The sequence below is a fragment of the Kogia breviceps genome, chromosome 11 (assembly GCF_026419965.1).
Source record: "Kogia breviceps isolate mKogBre1 chromosome 11, mKogBre1 haplotype 1, whole genome shotgun sequence".
Classification (NCBI taxonomy): Eukaryota; Metazoa; Chordata; class Mammalia; order Artiodactyla; family Physeteridae; genus Kogia; species Kogia breviceps.
Window position 1 is genome coordinate 91,921,633 of NC_081320.1, and position 7,275 is coordinate 91,928,907.

Here is a 7,275-nt window from a genome sequence, read left to right on the forward strand (position 1 = left end):
TAGCATATAATAAATGCTCAATGCTGACTGACTGATTATATGAATGAATGAATAGATACTAGTAGAAGACGAATTTGGGATGGTCATATTTCACTTGGTAGAGTACCTGCTTGACATATAGTAGGCACTCAATATTTATTGAGTACATATTGAACAAATGGATGGATGGACAGATGGGTGGATGGATGGATGATGGATGGATGGATGGATGGATGGGTGGATGGTGGATGGATGGATGGATGGATGATGGATGGATGGTGGATGGATGGATGGATGGATGGTGGATGGATGGATGGATGATGGATGGATGGATGATGATGGAAGGATGAATGGATGGATGATGGATGGGTGGATGGATGGATGGATGGATGGATGGATGGTGGATGGATGGATGGACGGATGATGGATGGATGGATGGATGATGGATGGATGGATGGATGGATGATGGGTGGATGGACAGATGAATGGATGGATGGATGGATGGACAGGTGGATGGATGATGATGGAAGGATGAATGGATGTATGGTGGATGGATGGATGGATGGATGATGGATGGATGGATGGATGATGGATGGATGGACAGGTGGATGGATGGGTGGATGGATGGATGGAAGGATGCATGCCTAAGATTTGGCAGATCTTGAATGCCACACTAAACAGCCCAAAGTTGATCTGTAGATAATGAGATCTACTGAAGATTTCTAGCAGAGGACTGTCCAGATGATAACTAGATTCAAGAAGGCAAATCAGCCAGCATGCAGGATATACCAAAGGGGGAAATGGGCAGTGGGAGACATTTGCTTTTTACTCTTGTGCTGACAAATCTTAATTGTATTTTTCACAAGCGTGCTGGGATAATGAACTGAAAATGATGTACAAAGAGAGAATTTAAAGAGCTCATTAGTGGTTATAAAATGTTTTGCCTAGGATAACAAAGGTGTCTCCAATTTTATGTTCTGCACGAGGAAAGTTGTTGTGGTGCATATACCCAAGTCTTCTTGATCCAGGAGTGACTGCGGCCAGTTTCTTGTAGGGGAGAAGGATGAAGCAGGAGGAAGAATGGGAGGCCGGCTGGTAAGGGAGGAACTGAGAGTGGCCGGGGCTCATCACACACCTCATCCTGTGTAGCCGTCAGGACAGCTCCCGCCCCATTGGGTCCCTTCTCTAAGACATCACAGGTTGAGTTGCCCGGGGATTGAGAGAGGAGGCTCACGAGCCAGGTGAGCTGGGCTCTCTCTCGACTGTCACTCACTGCGTGAGCTTGGACGAGCTCCTTGACATCCGCTGGCGCGTGGGAGCCAGCTCCTAGGCCAACTATGTGTATCTCCTCCCCACTCCATGTCCAGTGATGTCACGGACGTAGCTTGAAACTGAGCACACAGGGCATATGGACCCCACGGAAACTGGCACATGCTCCACATCAGGGATCGTTTTTTTAATTTGTTTTCCAGAGACCATTTGTTAACAGGGTACAACCCACCACTGTCTACGTTCGTGTGTTCCCATCTTTAAGGTGGAGACATAATCGTAACAATAGTACTGATTCCGAAGGAATCGTATGATGATTAAACGAGTCCACGTGAATAACAAGATTACAACAGTGCTCGGCATGTAGTAAGTGCTCAGTGAACATTAGTTATTATGATGCCAGTATTTTGTCTAAGAGTCTGTTCTTGAGGGCAGGTACGGAAGGCCTCTTTCACGCATGGTTGTTCCTCCCATGCCACCAACCAACACCAAGCCCAATGCCTGGCACCCAGTGGGTGGTCCAGGAGAGTGGAAGGAACTGAAATCATCCTCAGGGAAGTTTGAGAAGCTCCAGCGTCCCCTGCCGGCATAAGCCTTCACGTTGGAGGCCTCTCTCCTTTCATTAACAGACCCGGCGTAACTCTTACTCCATGGCCTTGCCCTCTCCTGCCTCTCCTTCTTTCTTTTTAGCTGCAATTCTTTAACAAATCCCTCTTTTCAGGAACGGGCAGCTGAGCTGTTTTGGGGACGTGCCAGTGGAGCGGTGGGCACTGGCACCGGCAGCCGCTGTCACTCTCAGGAGACAATGGGATCCGAGCGCCCGGGGGGGAGGGGGGAGTTCTCCATGCAGCATTTCCCTGCTTAATCCACTCTTGTGGCTGGTACCAAGTCAGCAGAGGAAAGGAACCAAATTACCCGGGTGGCTTTGGCAGGCTGCACCGCTGTCAGCAGGCCAGAAGTTAATTCCCTCATCTTCTCCCGTGCCCCCTCCCCAGGGCGCAGGTCTGGCGAGGTTGGCTTCTGTGTGTCTGTCAGGTGGCGTGAGGGCAGAGAACAGGCAAGCAGAGGGTGGCCCCAGCACCCATGCAGCTCCACAGACAGACGGATGGACAGATGCCCTGTCCCAGCCCTGTGCCCTACCCACCTTCGCCCCTGCTACCAGCACAAGCCTCAGCCCCAGGCTCTGCCTGATGCGCGGGGAAGGATGGAAGGCAGCCCGGCCCTCTGAGTCCGCAGTCCCCTTGTGGAAATGGAGGGGGATTTTTAACCACTGGGGGTCCAGGGTCCAGGGCCCTCTAACGGGGTCCTTGACAGCTTGGCCTGGGACCAAGAGAAGCTGCCGTGGAAGCAGAGGCAGCCTGAGTTACTGGTGGAGCAAAGGGAGGGACTGGAGCCTGATCTGCTCCACCAGGAGCCACCCGCCTTCCCCGCCCGCAGTCTGGGTAGGGGAAGGGGCCCGGGAGTGAACGTTCAGTGAGACTCCGCAGCGTAGGGCAGGGCCCAGCTCTGTCGCGCTGGCTGTGTGAGCGTGGGGACGTCAGCTTTCTTTCCTCTTCAAGCCTCAGTCTGCTCATCTTTTAAATGGGGAGATCTGATTAACCCCTGTCATGGTAGGACCAGATTGGAGCCCAGATGCTAACGTGATTTATAAACCACGGCTCGCTGTCTAAGCTATTGAAGATAAGCCTAATGCTCGCAGACAAGATACCAGACATTTTCGGATTCTCTTTGTATTCTCATAACTCCCATGAATATTCTGATGTTACTGAGGCCCAGGTTAAATGACTCACACAAGATCACCAAGCCCACAAGCAGCAGGACTGGGGTTCAAACCCAGGACATTTAATTCTAGAGCCACGCCCCCCCCCCCCCCCCCGCGGGCTCTGCTGCACTGCCTCCTGGCATATGTCTGTCCACATGAGACGCTCTGCGTTAGAGCTCGTGTTCTGCATCTACCTCCTGCCCTGGACTCTAAAAATCTTGAGGATGTTGTGTCTTCTTCACCTTCAAAGGACGAAGCAGTAGGAGTAGTGCCGGTATTGGCGCATAAGAGGGGGCCACCAGCCTGTGTTAAATGACACCGAATTCTTAAAGTACCATTAAATGGCTCATTCAAAAGGAACCACTGGTTTGCCCAGAGATATGCCATCTCTTACCAATTGCTCTGCTTCTCTGGAATTGCCACCCTCTGAGGAGATCTCTGTGCTTCCGGAACAGACTGCCTGCTTAAGGGGGTCGCTCTGGTTTCCAGCTCTGAGCGCACGTTCTCAAGAAATGTGGTCCTTGCGGTGTGCGGACCAGGATCGGCCACATCACTGCACCCTGGAGGGTCCCACTCTCCCCTCGACCTATCAGACAACGACCTTTCCTCCCAGGATGCCTTCTCTGAGCAGCCCGGCCATGCCCATCCCCCTCTCTGGCCCCGGAGCCCCGACGTCCCCCTGACACGCAGGGTACAGACTGTCCTTGGCCGCACCGCCGCGGGCCAGCGTGTCCCCCAGGGTGGACGGTCCTGCCCGGCCAGAGCGTGAACCTCCAGCAACGCAGCTGCGACCTGCGCGGTCTCAAGCCTCTGGACCATCCGGCCCCGTGGAGCTGTCACATCTGGAGTCTGCCCTCAGCTTTTTACTCTCGCGCCGTGGCCTCTGCCGTCGGGCGGGCTAGCGGGTTGAGGGGGATGATGGGAGAATCCTCTGTTCAGACACCAGGCCCTCATCTCTTCCCCAGGGGCGGCTGACTCTGGTAACCCCGCCCCCAAATACAAACCTTCTTTCAGCAGCACTGAGGCTCTAAGCCTCTCTCCCCTCAGCCGAGAGCCATTGTATCAGCTGTGATTTATGTAAAGGCTTTTGTGGGACTCCTGGTTTTGACAGTCCCTGTGTTGTCGAATGGTAATAATTACGGGTCCTTTCATCCTTTATTTACGGGATCGCTCTTGGGGGAGAGAGGCCTGGTGTAGGGGGAAGTCTTCTGGGGGAGGGCAGACTCGCTTTTCTGAGCCTCCGTACAGAACCAAAGAAGTAGGGGTCCTTTGGAAGTTATAAATAGCAGCTCCCAAGTATAAAGAAGTCACCTCTCTAGGCTTCGGGAGCTCACAGAGGACAAAGGACACTGCAAGCTGGGAACACCGAGCTTCTCCAGGGCTGACAGGGCTAAACGGAGCTTCCAGGGCCCAGCCCCTGGTTTTCAAAAAGCTGATTTTTGTCTGAACGCAAGTCTCTGGCCGTGGCGAAAGGAAGCAAGTTTATTTCTGTCCGCTAACCAGTCCTGAGACTCTTGGGCCAGGAAGCCTCCTCGTTTCATCACAAACGCTCTGATTGTTAGGAAGTTCTCCCTGAAACTGAGCTGAAGCCCACCTCTCTAAGCCGCATCCGAGGGGCTACCTGCCCCTTAAGGTCTCACGTGCTCCTGGATATTTCCCAGCCTCCCTTGCAGCGGGGGTGGGACTCATGGCTGGGTTTAGACCACAGTGGGTGGAGGGGATGTGCACCACTCCCGGTCTGGCTCTCCATGCCGGCCCGTGCGATCACCTGGGAGGCAGGAGGCCGAGTGTCCCTGGTGCCACAGCCACGGGCAAGGAGCCACGGTCCCCCAGGCAATGCTGAAAGGCACACGGCAGGGAGAGCTGCGTGTCTCGCACCAAACGTTAATGAGAGGGAGACATCCCGCGCTGCGCTAAGACGCTGAGATTTCAGGGCTTATTAGTTCCTGCAGCCTAGCTGGTCCTGCTGGACTAGTCACAGCTATTATTCAGAGAATAGGCCGGTCGCGTGGATGACTGAGGCCTTTGCCCTCAGAGAGCTCAGCGTCTGGCGGTGGAGAGTCACAAGACACCATCCCAGGGGTTTCACGAGCCCATGCGTGTAGCAGCACAGAGAAAGGGCACCTTATCAGACTTGAGGTGACAAAGGGAGAGGGGGAGTGTGAAGTGACCTGCAGGATGGAGCAAGACGCGGCTGGAGGCGCAGGTGTGAAGGGGGTTTGAGACGGGGGAGCAGGGCAGGAAAGGAGCCATGCCGAGCTCACGGAGCACTGCTCCCTGCTCGAGGCTGGACTTCATTCAGTCTCTCAGGTGACCAGGGTTGAATCCAGCCTCAAGTGCCCACAAGGCTTGTGTCTAGGGAAGGAGTGACTGCCCGTCTGCTGTGCCTGGGGCTGACTTTCATGCAGAGCTCGCACTTGGTCTGGGACTGGGGAGGATATAGGTCACGCGGAGGACACGGGTCACAGGAAAATGTGGATCTCGGGGAGGCCATGGATTATGGCAGAAACCTACAAGACACGGCAGGTGATTGGCCCCAGGAAGCTGAGTCCTTGCTAACATGGATCCACGGACCTCATCCAGGAAGACAAATAATAAGTAAATCATAAGGTGTGCCTTAGATCAGAGAGTAAAACATTTCAATCCACCCCTGCACGGGTCCTCTATCCCTTCCCCTCCTTTACCTAAGGAAGGCAGTGCGGCATTACCAGAGAGCAGAGGCTGGAGGAAAGCCAGACGTGGACCAAGTTCCAGCCTCACCTGGCGTGAGTAGCTGCACTTCTGGTAAGTCCCTCAGCAACTTTCTTCATCTCAGAAGTTCCGAGTCTTCAGCTGCAAAACGCAGTTACTGAGATCTACTCCGAAGTTTGGTGCAAACCCCTCTGAGTCCGTTTTCTCCATCCTTTCAGATAGTGACATGCTTAGTACCATGGCCAGCACGTGGTAAGTTTCAATATTTGTTAATTATTATTATCATTTTGTCTCTGTTATTATCGAATACCCAACTCATAGAGGAGATGTGAGGCTCCCACAAAATAAAAGGAATTGTCTGGAAGGTGTTCTCCAAAGACGCAGCCTTACACAGTAGGCGACCTCTACCAGCAAACCAGGTGCTACTTTTAGCTACATCATCCTTGAGAAGCCAAGTTCCTCAGACCCTGGGGTCCTCCTGGGTGGAACAAATGATCTGAGGGGGTCACAGAAATGCAGCAGCTCTGGGGGAAGATTCTCACTGGAAGCACGAGGACCTTTCCAGGACACGGCAGTATTGGTTGGTGGGATACAGTTGTCCCTCTGTATCCAAGGGAGATTGGTTCCAGGACGCCCCACAGATACCAAAATCTGCGGCTACTCAAGTCCTTTACGTAAAAGGGAGTAGTATTTGGATGTAACCTACACACATCATCCCGTTTACTTTAAATCATCTCTAGATTATTTATAAAACCTAATACAATATAAGTAACATGTAAATAGTTATAAACACAACATAATGCTATGTAAAGAGTTGCCAGCACATGGCAAATTCAAGGTTTGATTTTGGAACTTTCTGGAATTTTTTTTCTGAATATTTTGATGCGCACTTGGTTGACTCTGAGGCTATGGGATCCACAGATACGGAGGACCAACTGCATTTACAACCCCCTGGGTTCTACGGAGCAGGTGTCGAGCCTCTGGACAGAGAGGAGAGGGGAACGTCCGTTTTGTGTCAAGCCCCCAACTTCGATGATCTCATTTACTCCTCACAGCAAACCTGTGAGAAAGGTGGCATTATCCCCTCTCACCACTGGGGAAGCTTAGGCTCAGAGAGGGTAAGTAACTTGTCTACGATCACACAGCCGGTATGGATTTCAACTTCCACCTCAGTGTGCCTCTGGGGCCCTTGCCATACTCTCTTCAGGCTTCTGGAGAGAGAGAACAAATGTGAGCTCTAAACCCTGAACGTGGTCTTGGGGGGACCCCACTTTGCATGTGCAAAATTGAACAAGGTGAGTACAGGGTGAGAAACCTGCCACACTGGGCTTGCACTTAATAGTACCCACGAGGAGAAGGAGGGGAAGAGTAGAGGGTGAGGAGGGGGTGAGGGAGCGGGGGAGGGTCCCTTCCTTAGCACCGACTGATGCCGGCACGTGCTCAGGGCTTTACCTGCATCCCCTCATCCATCCGCAGCTCCCATCCAGGAAGGATTCTCATGATCTCTCCTTTACAAATGAGGAAACTGAGGCTCGGAGAGATTAAGCAACTTTTCCCAGATTTAACTTCTAACG